Raw genomic sequence first — 19,127 nt, forward strand, 5'->3', positions numbered from 1 at the left:
TTCCCATTCCCTCAGTCCTAATGGCCATCTGCCCTGGTTGCCAGGAACCTGTGTGTTTGGGTGAGAGAGTTGTGTTGGGTCAACTGGGCCTATGGTGATAGGCAGAGCTTTGGTGTCTGTGGCTCTGGGAATGGCCTGCCTTCTGCCACCCAATGGTTTTGGCTGCCAGCCTCAAAGCCATCTGTGTATTCCAATGGTTCCCACTGGTCACATGGGGAACCTGTTCCTGGGAGAAATGTCCCTGCACTGGTATCCTGGAACCGGTGGTTGGTAAGGCAAGAAGAAGATGACAGAAGACCTGTATTTCAACACCACACACAAATCCAACCCTCTCCAATGTGGGGTAGCCCAGAAGAAGGATAATCCCTGCCTGCTCACAACTTGGGTTTTTCTGTGTTATGGACAACACATTTCATTTGGAAGATACCCGGTCATCGTTTCTCCAAACCTGTGGCACAGGAGTTCCCAACATGGCTGAGCAGAAAGTAAATAGCCTAATGACTATGAGGGCATGGGTTAATTCCTTGGCATCATCCAATAGGCTGAGGATCAGACTTGCTGTGACATTTTCCTTGGGTCATGGACATGGCTCAAATCTGGCATTGCTGTCTGTCTATTGTCTGTAGTCATGCTCTCATCCAAGCCCCTGGGGGACTGATAGTGTTACCATAACCGTTGTGCAGACAGTGATATGGAAGCTCAGCCATTTCAAATTGCATGATGTCATACATGAAGGTAAAAGCTGGTGGAGTGGATGTGTACCCAGACCTGACATGTGGAAACGTCTGAAATTTCCATGGCTATTCATGGACATTTGATTGAAGGTTACCCTCAGCCACAGGCCTTCTTCCGCTGTGCATCCTCTGAACAAGGCGACTTGGAATCCAAACTCCATCAGCATATACACAAACTTCTGCCGGCTAAACCTTCACCAGACTTCTTAAACACAAGTATGCCTTCGGTTCTGGGCTGCCTCACAGTATTTTTAGTGAACATTGATTTAATTAGAAGATAATTTGTGCAAACTAAAAATAAGTTTGGACGACATGAGGACCATTGGTGGGAAAGGAAATGAAAGCAAATATTTGACCTCTTCCCAGACCTTCTTAATTTTATGACCTAAGTATTTCCTTCAATAGGCCAAAACTCAAACTCTATGTAGGAAATGCGACCTAAATTGGTACCAGAGATATTCATTGGTGGTGGGTATGACTTTTGTTTTCAAACTATGTTTTTGGACCTTTGACCTGTTTGGCACTATTGCCTGTGAGGAGAAAAATGCAAGAATATAAAACCATTTTCTCTTCTTTCATGAACCTTCTTCTGAATAATCAACCACATAAATGGCACAGCATGCCTTTCCACAAGGCTTCTGCAAAACAGGCATCAGAGATTTCTTTGTTCCAATGGAAACATTTGACATGCACATGTTCAGTAATGTCATCGGTATTAGTCCCTACATAACACCTCTGATGTTGCACTCAAAGTGACTATCCTTGGGTGTAATTCTTATGTATGATTCCATCCATCCCTCTGCCCACCTTATTCAGAAGCCACAGAGAAGATGCAGACCACCCGAGCAGATCTACTCTTCCCTTTCCATGAGCAATGGTTTTCTCTGTTCCTGGTAGAGGATTATGCCCTTCTATGGGATTAGAATTTCATTGCAGGAACAACATGGATTTTAAGAGATATAGGTGAGTGTGTTTTTCTCTTATTTCTCTGATGAAAGAAAATTTCCACAGAGTATGTCCCTGCGTTCAAGGTGATAGGATTTCAATGGATATTATTCTTCCAATAAAATTCATATGTTAAAGTATGCCCTGGGCAAAGGTGTAAAGAGTCGTTACTTCAATGCCTGGATAGTAAGAACAGGCCAGGTGTATCTTTTTTTAATAAAAGTAGATATGGTCTTGATGTTGGGGCCCTACCCATGGCATGGAAAATTCCTAGGGATGTTGTCAATCAGAGATACATATGCTGGCCTACCATCAGCCAGGGCCTTGGCCACCCAGTATCCGAGATCGTTCAACCATCTACTCCACAGCTCATGGATCATTCACCCAAAGAGCAATCCAAGGATACAACTCATTCCTCATAAACATAAATTGTGTCCATTACTGCTGAGCCACAACAGCCGCCTGTTTGACATCCTCTACTTTTATTATTTGCATGTGGATTATATGAATGTATGATTATCTTGAAATAAAAAAAAATGAATATGTACCATAGAGGTGAAAAACGTCTAAGGGTGACTCTCTTGCTACCAAAGAGACCGATTTCCAGATAGGAAAAATGATACCCAGAATAGCCAGGGCACGGCCTGAACATCAAGATTGGACCAATGACACATCCAGCTCAGGGATACCATCTGCCCTTGGATCTCCCCAAAGGCAGACCTCCAGTGAGGTCCCTGATCAGGAATACCAGGAAATATAGAGCAGGGCCTGTTATAACCTGGTGGGCCTCTCACTCACCCAGTATTAACGTCTATCTGCCCTGGTTGCCAGGCACCTGTGTGTTTGGGTAGAAAAGTTGTGTTGGGTCCCTTGGGGCAAATGGCCTGAGGCAGAACTTTGGTGCCTGTGGTTCTGGGAAGGGCCTGCCTTCTGCCCTCAAATGGTTTTTGCTGCCAGCCCCAAAGCCATCTGTGTATTCCAATGGTTCCCACTAGTCACATAGTGAACTTGGGGTTGTGGGAAGTGCCCCTGCCCTGGGATCATAGAACCGGTGGTTGGTAAGGCAAGAAGGAGATGACAGAAGGCCTGCATGTGAACACCACACACAAAACATAGTCTGTCCATGTGGGGTAGTCCAGAAAATGATAATGCCCGCCACCTCACAACTTGGGGATATCTGTGTTAAGGATAACACATGTCATCTGGAAGATACACGTTCATCCTTTTTCTAAACCTCTGCCACAGGAGTTCCCATCATGTTTCAGCCAAAGGTAAACTGCCTAGGAATTACGAGGACATGGGGACATTCCTTGGCATGATTCAGTAGGCTGAGGATCCAGAATTGCTTTGACATTTTCCTTGGGTCATTGACACGGCTCAAATCTGGAATTGCTATCTTTATAGGTTCTGTATTCATGTTCACCTGAAAGCCCCCAATAGGTTGAGAGTGTTACTGTCCTCATTGTGCAGAGAGTGATAAGGAGGCTCAGCCAGATCCAAATGCATGCTTTCTCACATTAAGGATACAGGTGTAGGAGTTTCTATTTGTACAAAGACCAGACATTTCGAAATGTCTGGAACTGGCCATTGCCATTCAAGGACATTTGAGCTGAGGATTACCCCCAGCCACAGGCCTTCGTCTTCTGGGTGTCCTCTGACCAAGGCCACATGGAATCCAAGCTCTATCAGCATATAAACAAAATTCTGCCTGCCAACTCTTCACCTGGTGGCCTAAATCGCAAGCATGCTTTCGGGTCTGAGCTGCATCTTATTTTTATGGAACAGTCATTTTCACTAGAGGCTAACCTAGCCAAAATAAAAAAAAACAGTTTGGACGACATGACGACCAATGGTGGGAAAGGAAATGAAAGCCTATATTGGACAACTTCCCATACATTCTTAATCTTATGACGTATGTATTTCTTTCAATTGGCAAAACCTACACTTCTATGTAGGAAATGTGACCAAAAAAGGTACCAGAGACACTTATTGGTGGTAGGTATGGCTTTCATCTTCAAACTACGTTTTTGGACCTTTGACTTATTTGGCACTATTCCCCCTGAAGAGACAAAGGGCAAGAATATACAACCATGGTCTCTTCTTTCATGAACCTTCTTCTGAAAAATCAACCAAGAAAATGGCACAGCAAGCCTCTCCACAAGTCTTTCACACAACAGTCAACAGGGTTTTCTTCATTCTTATGGAAACCATTGACATGCCCATGGTCAGTAATTTCATCAATATCTTGTCCCTACATAACACCTCTCTTGTTTCATTCACCATGAATCACCTTGGAGATAATATTTATTCATGAGTCCATTCATCTCTCTGCCCACCTACTTCAGAAGCTACAGAGAAGACAGACTACCCATGCAGATGGATACTTCCGTTTCCAGGATCAATGGTGTACTCTCTTCCTGGTGGAGGACTATGCCTTTCTTGGGAATATTATTCCATTGCATTAACCACAATGATTTCAAGAACTACAGGGGAGTGGGTTTTTCACTTCGTTCTCTGATGAGAGAAAAAGGCGACATAGTAGATCCCTTTTTTAAGGTGACAGGATTAACATGGGTAGTATTCTTTGGATAAAATTCTTGTCCTAATGTATGCCTTGGACAAAGATGCAAAGATCTTTTACTTCAATGTCTGTATAATAAGAGCAGACCAGGTGTATGTGTTTTAAAATAAATGTACATTAGGTCTGGATATTGGGGGTCCCAACCATGGCATGGAAAATTTCCTAGGGTGGTGGTCAATCAGAGCTAGACATGCTGGCCTACCCCACAGCCAGGGCCTTGGCCACCCATGATCCGAAATCCATCAACCACCTAATCCTCAGCTCAAGGATCGTTAAGCCAAATAACATGGCCAGGGATCATATGCGATTCCTCAACAACATAACTTGTGTCCATTAATGCTGTGCCATAAGGGCCGCCTGCTTTGACCTACTCCACTTTTGTCATTTTTTAATGTGATTGTATGAATGTATGATTTTTTTTAGAAAAAAAATACACGATACAGGTGAAGAATTTCTGAGGATGACTGTCTTGCCACCACCCAGATCGATTTCCAGATGGGAAAAAAGACACCCACAAGAGCCAGGTCACTGCCTGAACATCGATGTTGGACCACTGACACATCCATCTCAGGGGTTCAATCAGCCCTTGGCTCTCCACAAAGGCAGGCCTCCAGTGAGTTCTCTCAGCTGGAAGCATAGGAAGTAGAGAGCAGGGCCTTCTAGAACCTGGTAGGCATTCCACTCCTGCAGTCCTAACGGCCATCTGCCCTGGTTGCCAGGCACCTGTGTGTTTGCATGTGGAGTTCTGTTGGGTCCCATGGGCACCTTGGTCCGTGGCAGAGCTTTGGTGCCTGTGGCGCTGGGAAGTGCCTTCCTTCTCCCACCAAATGGTTTAGGCTGCCAGCCCCAAAGCCATCTGTGTATTCCTATTTTTCCCACTGCCGCATGGGGTACCTGAGACTGGGAGAAGTGCCCCTTCCCTGGGATCATTCAACCGGTGGTTGGAAAAGCAAGAAGGAGAGGAGAGAAGGCCTGCCTCTGGACACCACACACAAAACCAAGTCTCTCCAGGTGGGTTAGCCCAGAAGAAGGATAATCCCCACCACCTCACATCTTGGGAAAATTATTTCATTGCATGAACCACAAAGATTTATAGAGCTAGCGGGGAGTGGGTCTTCTCTTCTTTCTATGATGAGAGAAAAAGTACACAGAGTAGATCCCTGTGTTCAAGGTGATAGGATTTCAATGGATATTATTCTCTGGATAACATTCATGTCCTAATGTATGCCCTGGGCAGCGGTGCAAAGATCCGTTTCTTCGATGTTTGTATAATAAGAGCAGGCCAGGTGTATGTGTTTTAAATTAAAATAGATTTGTTCTTGATGTTGGGGGCCCCACCCATGGCATGGAAAATTTCCTTGGGTTGTGGTCAGAGCTGCCAATACTGGCTTACCTCACAGCCAGTGCCTTGGCCACCCATGATCTGAGATCAGTCAACCACCTAATCCACAGCTCATGGATCCTTAATCCATAGTGTGAGGCAGGGATCAAATGTGATTACTCATTGACATAACTTGTGACCATTACTGCTGATCCACAAGGGCCACCTGCTTTGTCATCTTAGACCTTTTTCATTATTGAATGTGATTTTATGAATGTATGATTTTCTTGAAAAAAAAAGTATAAGATGTGCAATACAGGTGAAAAACATTTAAGGATGAATGACTTGCCACCACCCAGATTGATTTCCATATGGTAAACGTGACACCCAGCAGAGCCAGGGCACTGCCTGTACATCGAGTTTGGACCATTGACACATCCAGCTCAGGGCTTCCATCCGCACTTGGCTCTACCTAATGGCATGGTCCTGGAGTGATCCCTGAGCATGAAGAACAGGAACCAGAGTGCAGGGTCTTCTAGAACCTGGTGGGCCTCCCACTCCCTCAGTCCTAATTGCCATCTGCCCTGGTTGCCAGGCACCTGTGTTTTGGTTGCAGGGTTGTGTTGGCTCCATTGTGGCCCATGGTTACAGGCAGAGCTTTGGTGCCTGTGGCACTGGGAAGGGCCTACCTTCTGCCACCAAGTGTTTTAGGCTGCCAGCCCCAAATCCGTCTGTGCATTCCAATGGTTCCCATTGGTCGCATGGAGAACCTGAGAATGGGGAAACTGCCTGTGCCCTGGGATCCCATAACTGGTGGTTGGTAAGTCAAGAAGATGACAGAAGGCCTGCTTCTGGACACCACACACAAAACTAAATCTCTCCAGTTGGGTTTACCCAGAAGAAATATATTCCCTGCCAATTCACAACTCTGAGATTTCTGGGTTATGGACATACATGTCATCTGGAAGATATCCGGTTATATTTTTCCACACCTGTGCTACTGGAGTTCCCACCAGGGTTCAGCCGAATTTAAATGGCCTGTTACCTAGAGAGGGCATGGAGTCATTACTTGGCATCTTTCCAGAGTCTGAGGATCGATAACTCTCTGATATTTTCTTGGGTCATGGACATGGTTCAGAACAGGCATTGATGTTTTATTGGTCTGAAGTCATCTTTTCATACAAGCCACTAGGGGGCTGAGAGTGTTACTATGCACGTTGGTCAGAGAGTGTTACGGAGGCTCAGCCAGGTCAAAATTCATGATGCCTTACATTAAGGAAACAGGTGCTGGATTTTGGTTTGGTACACAGATATGACATGAGCAATCGTCTGAAACTGGCCATTGCCATTCAAGGACATTTGAACTGAGGGTCACCCCCAGCCACACGCCTTCATCCTCTGGGTTATTCTGACCACGGCAAAATGGAATCCAAGATCCATCAGCATATACACAAAACTCGGCTGGCCAACTCTTCACCAGATTGCCTAAGCGCAAGGATGACTTGGGTTTTGGAATGCGTCATTCTCTTTTTAGGAACTGTCATTTTCATAAGGTTAACATGCCCAAACTACAAAGCCGTTTGGACGACATGAGGACCATTGGTGGGAAAGGAAATGAAAGAATATATTGGACCACGTCCCAGACCTTCTTAACCTTATGACATATGTATCGTTTTCAGTAGGCTAAAATAACAACTCTATGTAGGAAATGCGACAAAAAATGGTACCAGAGATACTACTTGGTGGTAGGTATGGCTTTTGTCTTCAAACTATGTTTTTGGACCTTTGACCTATTTGGCACATTGCCCGTTAAAAAAAAATGGTAAGAATGTAAAACCGTTGGCTCTTTTTCATGAACATTCTTAAAAAATATATCATGTAAATGGCACAGCAAGCCTCCCCATAAGTCTCTCGCACAACAGGCAACAGGGATTTCTTTTTTCCAATGGAAGCCATTGACATGCCCAGGGTCAATGATTTCATCGGTATATTATCCCTACTTAACAACTCTCTTTTTTCACTCACGGCGACTAACCATGCGGATAATGCTTATGCATGAGGCCATCATTTTCTCTGCCCACTTCCTTCATAAGCCACAAAGAGAGAGACCCCCATGCAGATGGACACTTCCCTTTCCATGAGCAATGGTTTTCTCCGTTCCTGGTTGAGGATTATGCCCTTCTTGGGAGTATTATTCCATTGCATGAACCGCAATGATTTCAAGAGCAAGTGTGGAGTGGGTCTTTCTATTCTTTCTCTGATGAGAGAAAAAGTCTACATAGTAGATCCTTGGATTCGAGTTGATAGGATTTCAATGGATATTATCCTTTGGATAAAATTCATGCCCTATATATGCCCTGGCAAAGATGCTAAGATTCATTTCTTCAATGCCTGTATAGTTACTGCAGGCCAGGTTTATGTATTTTAAAATAAAATTAGATTTGGTCTGGATGTTGGGGCCACAACCCATGGTACGTTAAGATTCCTAGGGAGGTGGTCAATCAGATCTACACCTGCTAGCCTACCCCACAGCCAAGACGTTGGACACTCACTATCTGAGATCAGTCAACCACCTAATCCACAGTTCACGGATCCTTAACCCAAAGGGCAATGCCAGGGTTCAAACGCGATTCTTCATCAACATAACTTGTGTCCATTACTGCTGAGCCACAAGGGACGCCTGGTTTGACATCCTCCATTTGAAAGTTTTGAATGTGGATTATATGAATGTATGATTTTATTGAAAAAAAAAATAGATGTGCCATAGAGGTGAACAACGTCTAAAGATGACTGTCTTACCACCACCCAATCAATTTCCTGAAAGGAAAATTGACACCCGGAAAAGTGAGGGCACTGCCTGAACATCGAGGTTGGACCACTGACACCTCCAGCTCAGGGCTTCCATCCACCCTCAGCTCTCCCCAAATGCAGGGCTCTGCTGAATTCGCTGAGCCAGAAGCACAGGAACCAGAGATCAGGGCCTTCTAGAACTTGGTGGGCCTTCCACTCCCTCAGTCATAACGGCCCTCTGCCTTGGTTTCCAAGCAACTGTGTGTTTGGGTGGCTGAGGTCTGTTGGGTCCTTTGGGGCCCATGGTCAGGGGCAGAGCTGTGGTGCCTGTGGCGCTGGTAAGGGCCTGCCTTCTGCCACCCAATGGTTTTGGCTGCCAGCCACAAAGCCATCTGTGTATTCCAATGTTACTCACTGGATGCATGGGGAACCTGAGGCTGGGGGAAGTGCCCCTGCCTTGGGATAGTGGAATTGGTGGTTGGTAAGGCACGAATGAGAGGACAGAATTCTTGCCTCTGGAGACCACACACAGAAACAAGTCTCTCCATTTGGAGTATCCCAGAAGATTAATTCCTGCCACCTCACAACTTGGGGATTTCTGTGTTATGGACAACACACGTCATCGGGAAGATCTCCAGTCTTCCTATTTCCAAATCTGTGCCACAAAATTTCCCACCATTCCTCAGTCAAAGGTTAACTCCCAATAATGTACGAGGGCAATGGGCCATTCCTTGGCATCTTTCAGTAGGCCGACGATCCAGAATTCCTCTGGCTGTTTCGTTGGGTCATGGACGCGGCTCAGATCTGGCATTGCTGTCTTTCTATGGTCTGTAGTCATGTTCTCCTGCAAACCCCTGGGAGATAGTGTGTTACTGTCCCTGTTGTGTGGAGAGTGATACGGAGGCTCATCCATGTCAAAATGCTGATGTCATACATTAACGAAACATGTTGTGTTTCCCTTGATACACAGACCTGATCTGTGGAAACGTCTGAACCTTGCCTTTGCCATTCAAGGACATTTGAGCTGAGGTTTATCCCCAGCCACAGGCCTTTGTCCGCTGAGGGTCCTCTGACCAAAGCCACCAGAAATCCAAGTTCCATCAGCATATACAAAAAACTCTGCCTTCAAAAGCCTTACCAGAAGGCCTAAACCGCAAGCAGGGCTTCAGTCTGGGCTGCATCATTCTCTTTTTAGGAGCAGTTTTTTTCCTTAGAGGCTAACATGCCCAAACTAAAAAGCATATTTTAGGACATGAGCACCATTGATGGGAAAGGAAATTAAAGACTTTAATGGACCACTTCCCAGACATTCTTCATCTTATGATCAATGTATTTGATTCAATAGGCCAAAACTACACCTCTATGTAGGAAATGCGACCAAAAATGTTACCAGAAATACTCATTGGTGTAGGTATGGCTTTTTCTTCAAAATAAGTTTTTGGAGATTTGACCTATTTGGCAATATTGCACCTGAAACCAAAAAGTGCAAGAATGTATAACCATTGGCTCTTCTTTCATGAAACTTCTTCTGCAATATCAACCACGTAAATGGCACAGCGAGTCTCTCCACGAGGCTTTTGCAAAACAGGCAACAGGAATTTCTTTTTTCCAAAGGAAATCATTGAAATGCCCATTTCATAGTTATATTGTCCCTACATAACACCTCTCTTATTTCACACACATCCACTCACCTTGGGGATAATGCTTATGCAATATCCATCCATCACTCTGCCCACATTTTTCAGAAGCCACAGAGAAGATACAGAACACCCATGCAGATGAACACTTCCCGTTCCATGAGTAATGGTGTTCCCTCTTCCTGCTGGAGGATTATGCCCTTCTTGGGAGCATTATACCATTGCATGAACCACAATGATTTCAAGAGCTAGCGGGGAGTGGTTTTTTGGTTTCTTTCTCTGATAAGAGAAAAATGCCACAGAGTAGATACATGTGTTCAAGCTGATAGGATTTCAATGCATATTATTTTCAGATAAAATTCATATCTTAATATTTGCACTAGGCAAAATACAAAGATTTGTTACTTCAGTGCCTGTATAATAAGAGGAGGCCAGGTGTATGAGTTTTAAAATGAATGTAGATTTGGTCCTGATGTTGCTGTCCACACCCATGGCATGGAAAACTACCTAGGGTGGTGGTCAATCAGAGCTACTCCTGTTGGTCTACCCCACAGCCAGGTCCTTGGCCACCAAGTATCCGAGATCAGTCAACCACCTAATCCACAGTCCACGGTTCCTTCACCCATAGAGGAAGGCCAGGGATCAAACGCGATTCCTCATCGACATTCCTTGCGTCCATTACTGCTGAAAAACAAGGGCCGCCTGCTTTGACATTCTCCACTTCTGTAAGTTATGAAAGTGGATTATATGAATATATGATTTTCTTAAAAAAAAAGAACATGTGCCATAGAGTTGAAAAACATCTATGGATGACTGTCTTTCCACCACACCTATCGATTTCCAGATGGGAGAAACGACACCCAGAAGAGCCAGGGCACTGCCTGAACATTGAGGTTGGACACTGACACATCAAGCTCAGGGCTTCCCTCCGTCCTTGGCTCTCCCCAAAAGCAGGGCTCCGGTGAGATCCCTGAGCAGGAAGAAAAGGATATAGACTGCAGCATATTCTAGAACCTGGTGGGATTCCCACTCCCTCAGTCCTAACCTCCATCTGCCCTGCTTACCAGGCACCTGTATGTTTGGGTTGCAGAGATCTTCTCTTTCCATTGGGGCCCATGTTCAGAGGTAGAGCTTTGGAGCCTGTGGGTCTGGGAAGGGCCTGCCATTTGTCACCAAATGAATTGGCTGCCATCCCCAAAGCCATCTGTGTATACCAATGTTTCCCTTTGGTCACATGGGGAGCCTAAGGCTGGGGGAAGTGTCCCTGTCCTGGGATCATGGAACTGGTGTTTGGTAAGGCAAAGAGGATATGACAGAAGACCTTCCTCTGGACACCACACATAAAACCAATCTATCAAGTTGGGGTAAACCAGTAGAAGGACAAGACCCTCCACCTCACATCTTGGGGATTTATTTTTTATGGACAACACATGTCATCTGTATGATCCCATGTCTTCGTTTTTCCTAACTGTGCCACAGCAGTTCCCACCATGGCTCAGCCAAAAGTAAATGGCTTTGGAACTACGAGGGCATGGGGTCATTCCTTGGCATCGTTCAGGAGGCTGAGGATCCAGACTTGGTCTGAAATTTTCCTTGGGTCTTGGACATGGCATAGATCTGGAATTGTTGTATTTCTCTGGTCTCTAGTCATGTTCTCATGCATGCCACGGGAGGCTGAGAGTGTCACTGTCCCCGTTGTGCAGACACTGATACAGAGACTCAGCCAGGTCAAAATTCATGGTCACACATGGAGGTACCAGGTGGTGGTGTTTGGATTGGTACACATATCAGACATGTTGAAAAGTCTGAAAATGGCCATGGACATTCAAGGATATTTGAGCTGAGGGTTACCCCCAGCCACAGGCCTTTGTCTGTGGGGTGTCCTCTGACCAAGGCCACCTGGAATCCAAGCTCCATCAGGATATACTGAAATCTCCGCCTGCCAATTCTTCACCAGAAGGCCTAAACCGCAATCATGCCTTCGGTTCTGGGCACCATCATTACTTTTTAAGGCAACAGTCTTTTTATTAGAGGCTAACATGCCAAAACTAAAAAGCAGTTTGTATGACATGAAGACCATTGGAGGGAAAAGAGATGAAAGCATATATTTGGCCACTTCTCGGACCTTCTTAATCTTATGACCTCTGTATATCATTCAGTAGACTAAAACTACACTTCTATGTAGGAAATTCGTCAAAAAAGTATACCAGATATACTCATTGGTGGTAGGTAAGATATTTGTCTTCAAAGTACTTTTTTGGACCTTTGATTTATTTGGCATTATTACCTCTGAAGAGAATAACGGCAAGAATGTAAAAACAATGCTCTTAATTCATGAACCTTCTTCTGAAATATCAAACACTTAAATGGCACAGCAAGTCTCTCCACAATCTTTCGCACAACAGGCAACAGGGATTTCTTCTTTCCAATGGAAACCATTGACATGCCCATGGTCAATATTTTAATCGTTATATTGATCCTACGTAGCACCTCTCTTGTTTCCCTCATCGAGACTGACCTCGGGGATAATGCTGATGCATGAGTCCATCCATCTCTCTGCCCACTTCCTACAGAAGCCACAGAGAAGATACAGACCACCCATGCAGATGGACACTTCCCTTTCCAGGAGCAATGGTGTTCTCAGTTCCGGGTGGAGGATTATACCCTTCCTGGGAGCATTATTTCATTGCATGAACCACAATGATTTCAAGAGCTAGCGGGGAGCTCTTTCTCTTCTTTCTCTGATGAGAGAAAAAGCACACATAGTTGATCCCAGTGTTCGATGTGACAGGATTTCAATGGATATTATTCAGATAAAATCATGTGCTCTTATATGCTCAGGGCAAATATGCAAATATTCGTTACTATGATGCCAGTATAATAACAGCAGGCCAGGTGTATGTGTTTTAAAATAAAAGTAGATTTTGTCTGGATGTTGGGGGCCCCACCCATGGCATGGAAATATTCCTAGGGTTGTGGTCAATCAGACCTAACCAGTTTGGCCTAGCCCACAGCCCAGGCATTGGCCACCCATGATCCGAGATCAGTCAACCACCTAATCCACAGCTCACAGATCCTAAACACAAAGAGCAAGGCCAGGGATCAAATGCGATTCCACATCGACATACCTTGTGTCTATTACTGCTGAGCCACAATGACCGCCAGCTCTGTTGTCCTCCAATATTGTCATTTTTGAGAATGGATTATATGAAGGTATGATTTCCTTGAAAAAAAATTGACAATATACCGTACAGTTGAACAACGTCTAGGGACTGTCTGTCTTGCCAGCACGCAGATCAATATGCAGATGGGAATAATGACACCCAGAAGAGCCAGGCCAGAGCCTGAACACCAAGCTTCGAGCATTGACACATCCAACTCAGGACTTCCATTCAAACTTGGCTCTCCCTAAAGGCAGGGCTCCGGTGAGATACCTGAGCAGGAAGAACAGGAACCAGAGAAGAGGTTCTTCTAGAACCTGGTGGGCTTCCCACTCCCTCAGTCCCAACGGCCATCTGTCCTTGTTGCCAGGCACCTGTGTGTTTGGGTGTCAGAGATATGTTGGATCCCTGGGGCCCATGATCAGAGGCAGAGCTTTGGTGCCTGTGGTGCTGGGAAGGTTCTGCCATAGGCCACCAAGTGGTTTTGCATGCCATCTCCAAAGCCTTCTGTGTATTCCAATGGTTCCCACTGGTCGTATGGGGAACCTGAGCCTGGGGAATTGCCCCTTTCCTAGGTCATGGAACCGGTGGTTGGTAAGGCAAGAATGTGTTGACAGAAGGCCTGCCTCTGGACACCACCCATGAAACCAAGTCTCTCCATGTGGGGTACCCCAGAAGAAGGATATTCCCTGCCACTTCACACCTTGGGGATTTCTGTGTTATGGACAGCACATGACATCTGGTTGATCCACAGTCATTGCTTTACCAAACCTGTGCCGAAGAGTTCCCAACATGGATCAGCCGAAGGTAAATGTCCTAGGAATTCCGAGGGCATTGGGTCATTCCTTGGCATCATTCAGTAGCCTGAGGATCCAGAATTGCACTGAGATTTTTCTGGGGTAATGCACACGGCTCATATCTGTCATTGCTGTCTTTCTATTGTCTAGAGTCATGTTCTCATGCAAGCCCCTGGGATGCTGAGATTGTTACTGTACCAATTGCATAGACGGAGATATGGAGGATCAGGCATGTCAAAATACATTATCTCACACATTAAGGTACCAGGTGGTACTTCAATGCCTGTATAATAACAGCAGGCCAGGTGTATAAGTTTTAAAATAAAGGTGGATTTGGTGTTGATGGTGCCCCACCCATGGCATGGAAATGTTCCTAGGGGAGTGGTCAATCAGAGCTAATCAGGCTGGCCTGCCCCACAGCCAGGGCCTTGGCAAACCACGATCCGTGCTCAGTCACCCACCTAATCCACAGCTCACAGATACTTAACCAAAAGAGCAAGACCAGGGATCAAACGCGATTCCTCATTGACATAACGTGTGTCCATTACTGCTGAGCCTGCTTTGACCTTATCCACTCTTGTAAGTTTTGAAAGTTGATTACATGAAGGTATGTTTTTCTTGAGAAGAAAAAAGAAGATTAGCCGTACAGGTGAAAAACTTCTAAGGCTGAGTGTCTTGCCACCACCAAGATCGAATCCCATTTGGGAAAAATGACACCCAGAAGAGCCAGGGCACTGCCTGAACATCGATGTGGGACCATTGACACATCCAGCTCAGGGCTTCAATCCACCCTTGGCTCTTGCCAAAGTTAGGGCTACCTTGAGGTCCCTGAGCATGAAGCAGAGGAACCAGAGAGCAGGGCCTTTTGGGACCTAGTGGCTGTCCCACTCCCTCAGTCTTATCGGCTGTCTGCCCTGGTTGCCAGGCACCTGTGTGTTTGAGTGGCAGAGGTCTGTTGTGTCAATTGGGGCCCGTGGTCAGAGGAAGAACTTTGGTGTCTGTGGTGCTGGGAAGGGCCTGCCTTCTGCCACCAAATGGATTTGGCTGCCAGCCCCAAAGCCATCTGTGTATTCCAATGGTTCACTCTTGTGGATGGAACCGGAGTTTGGGGGAAGTGCTCCGGCCATGGGATCATGGAACTAGTGTTTGGTAAGGCATGAAGGAGAAGAGAGAGGCCTGCCTCTGGACACAACCCATGAAACCAAGTCTCTCCACGTGGAGTACCCCAGAAGATGGACAATCTTCGTCACCTCACTACTTGAGGATTTCTGTGTTACGGACAACACATGTCATCTGGAAGTTACCCCTTCATCATTTTGCCAAACCTGTGCCGAAGTGTTTCCAATATGGCTCAGCCAAATGTAAATTTCATCAAAACTATGATGGCATGGGGTCATTCCCTGGCATCATTCAGTAGGCTGACGATACAGAATTGCTGTGACATTTTCCTTGTGTCATGGAAACAGCTCAGATCTGGCATTGCTGTCTTTCTTTGGTTTGTAGTCAGGTTCTCATGCAAGCCCCTGGGACGCTGAGAGTGTTACTGTCCTCATTGTTCAGACAGTGATATGAAGGCTCAGCCAGGTAAAAATTCATGGTGTCACACATTAAGGAACCAGGGGGTGGAATTTGGATTGGTTCACAGACTTGACGTGTGGAATCGTCTGAACCTTGCCATTGCCATTCAAGGACATTTGAGCTGAGGGTTACCCCCAACCACCGGCCTTCATCCACTGGGTGTCCTCTGACCAAGGCCCCCTGGAATCCAAGCTGCATCAGCATATACAAAAATTTCTGCCTGCTAACACTTCACCAGATAGCCTAAACAGCAAACATACCTTTGGTTCTAGGCTTCATCATTCTATTTTTAGGTAATAGTGGTTTTCATTAGAGGTTAATATGCCAAAACTAAAAAGCAGATTTCTACTACATGATGACCATTGGTGGGATAGGAAATGAAAGTATATATTTCACCACTTCCTGACATTATTTATCTTATGTCCTATGCATTTCAATCATTAGGCCAAACTACAACTCTTTGTAGGAAATGCGACAAAAAATGGTGCCAGAGTTACTCATTGGTGGTAGGTATGGCTTGTCTTCAAATTACGTTTTTGGACCTTTCACCTATTTGGCACTATTGCCCATGAATAGGAAAAAGGCAAGAATGTACAACAATTGTCCCTTCTTTTATGAACCTTCTTCTGAAAATTCGACGACGTAAATGGCACAGCAAGCATCTCCACAGGTCTTTGGCACAACAGGCCCCAAGGACTTCTTTTGGCCAATGGCATCCATTGACATGCCCATGGTGAATAATTTCATATCTTGTCCCTAATTAACTCCTCTCTTGTTTCAATCACAGCGACTCACTTTGTGGATAATGCTTATGCATCAGTCCATTCATCTTTCTGCCATCCTCCTTCAGAAGCCATAGAAAATATACAAACCACCCACACAGATGGACACTTCCCGTTCCCGGAGTAATGGTGTTCTCTCTTCCTGGTGGAGAAATATGCCCTTTATGGGAGCACTATTCCATTGCATGAACCACAATGATTTCAAGAGCTAGCGGGGAGTGGGTCTTTCTCTTCTTTCTCTGATCATAGAAACAGGCCAATGAGTAAATGCTTATGTTCAAGGTGATAGGATTTCAATGAATACTATTCTCTGAATAAAACTAAAGTCTTAATGTATGCCCTCAGCAAAGATGCAGATATTCGTTCCTTCAATTCCTGTATAATAAGAGCAGGCCAGGTGTATGTGTATCAAAATAATACTAGATTTGGTCTTGATGTTGTGGTTTTTACCCATGGCATGGAAAATTTCATAGGGTGGTGGTCAATCAAAGCTACCCATACTGGCCTACCCCACAGCCAGGGCCTTGGCCTTCAACCATGCGTGATCAGTCAACTTAATACACAGCTCATGGATCCTTAAACAAAAGAGCAAGGCCAGGGATCGAACGTGATTCCTCATCGACATATCTTGTGTCCATTACTGCCATCTGCTTTGATATCTTCCACTTTTATAACTTTGGAATGTGGATTAGATGAATATATGATTTTCTTGAAAATTAAATGAGATGAGCCATAGAGGTGAAAATCCTCTAAGGATGACTGTTTTGCCACCAACCAGATAAATTTCCAGATGGGGAAAATGACACCCAGAAGAGCCAGGGCACTGCCTGAACAACGAGGTTGGACCATTGACACACCAGCTCGTGCCTCCCATCTGCAATTGTCTCTCCCAAATCAGGGCTCAGGTGAGAGCCTGAAGCAAGAAGCATAGAGCAGGGCCTTCTAGAAACTGGTGGGCCTCCCACTCCCTCAGTCCTAATGGTCATATGCCCTGGTTGCCAGTCACCTGTGTGTTTGGGTGGCTGAGTTCTGTTGGATTGATGTGGGCCCACGGAAAGAGGCAGAGCTTTGGAGCCTGTGGTGCTGGGACGGGCCTGCCTTCTGCCTCCAAATGGTTTGGCTGCCAGCCTCAAAACCATCTGTGTGTCCCCATGGTTCCCACTGGTCGCATGGATAACCTGAGCCTGGGGGAAGGACCTCTACCCTGGGATCCTAGAATCGGTGGTTGGAAAGGCAAGATGGAGATGACAGAAGTCCTGCCTCTGGACACCACACCCAAAACCACCTCTCTCCATGTGTGGTACCCCAGAAGATGGTTAATCCCCACCACCTTACAACTTGTGGGTTTCTGTGTAATCAACAACACATGACATCTGGAAGATCCACTTTCATCATTTTCCCATACCTCTGTCAATGGAGTTCCCACAATGGCTCAGCCGAAAGTAAACTTCATAGTAACTACGAGAGCATGGGGTCATTTCTTGGCATCGCTCAGTAGGCTGAGGATTCGGAATTGCTGAGACATTTTCCTTGAGTAATGGACATGGCTCCGAACTGGCATTGGTGTCTTTCAATTGTCTGTAGTCAATTTATCAGGCAAGCCACGGGGAGGCTGAGAGAGTTACTCTCCCCCTTGTGCATACGGATGCTCAGCCAGGTCAAAATGCATGATGTCACACATTAAGGCAGCAGGTGGTGGATTTTGGATTGGTACACAGAACTGATATGTGGAAACGTCTGAAACTGGCCATTGCCATTCAAGGACTTTTGAGCTGAGTGTTACCCCCAGCCACAGGCCTTCGTTTTCTGGGTGTCCTCTGACCAAGGCCACCTGGATTCCAAGCTCCATCAGCATATATACAAAACTCGGCCAGCCAACTCCTCACTGATGGCCTAAACGAGAATAATGCTTTCGGTTCTGGGCAGCATTATTCTATTTTTAGTGAACCATCATTTAATTTAAGGCTAACATGCCAAAAATAAAAAGCAGTTTGGACGACATGAAAACCATTGGTGGGAAAGGAAATGAAAGCCTATATTGTACCACTTCCCAGAACTTCTTAGTCTCATGACTGATGTATTACTTTCAGGAGGCCAAAACAACAACTCAATGTAGGATATGTGACAAAAAATTGCACCAGAGTTACTCATTGGTGCTAAGTATGGCTTTTCTCTTCAAACTACGTTATGGACCTTTGATACATTTGGCCTTATTGCCCGTGAAGAGAAAAAGGGCAAGACTGTACAACCATAGGCTCCCCTTACATGAACCTTGGAAATATCAACCATGTAAATGGGACAGCAAGCTTCTCCACAAATCTTTCGCACAACAGGCAACAGAGATTTCATTTTTCCAATGGAAGTCATTGACATGACAATGGTCAAGATTTCATTGGTATGTTGTCCCTATATAACACAACACTTCATTCATTCTCCGTGACTAACCTTGGGGATAATGCTTATGCATGTGTCCATCCATATCCCTGCCCATATCCTTCAGGAGCCACAGAAAAGATACAGACCACCCATGCAGTTGGACACTTCCCTTTACAGGAGCAATGGTGTTCTCTGTTACTGGTTCAGGATTATGCCCTTTTTGGGAGCATTATTGGCTTGGATGAAGCAAAAGGATTTCAAGAGTTAGAGGGAAGTCTGTATTTCTATTCTTATTCTGATGAGAGAAAAATACCACATAGTAGATGCCAGTGTTAAAAGTGATAGGATTTCCATGGATATTATTCTTCAGATAAAATTCTTGTCCTAATGTATGCCCTGGGCAAAGATGTAAAGATTCGTTACTT

Source organism: Sus scrofa, chromosome Y, assembly GCF_000003025.6.
Source record: "Sus scrofa isolate TJ Tabasco breed Duroc chromosome Y, Sscrofa11.1, whole genome shotgun sequence".
Taxonomy (NCBI): Eukaryota; Metazoa; Chordata; class Mammalia; order Artiodactyla; family Suidae; genus Sus; species Sus scrofa.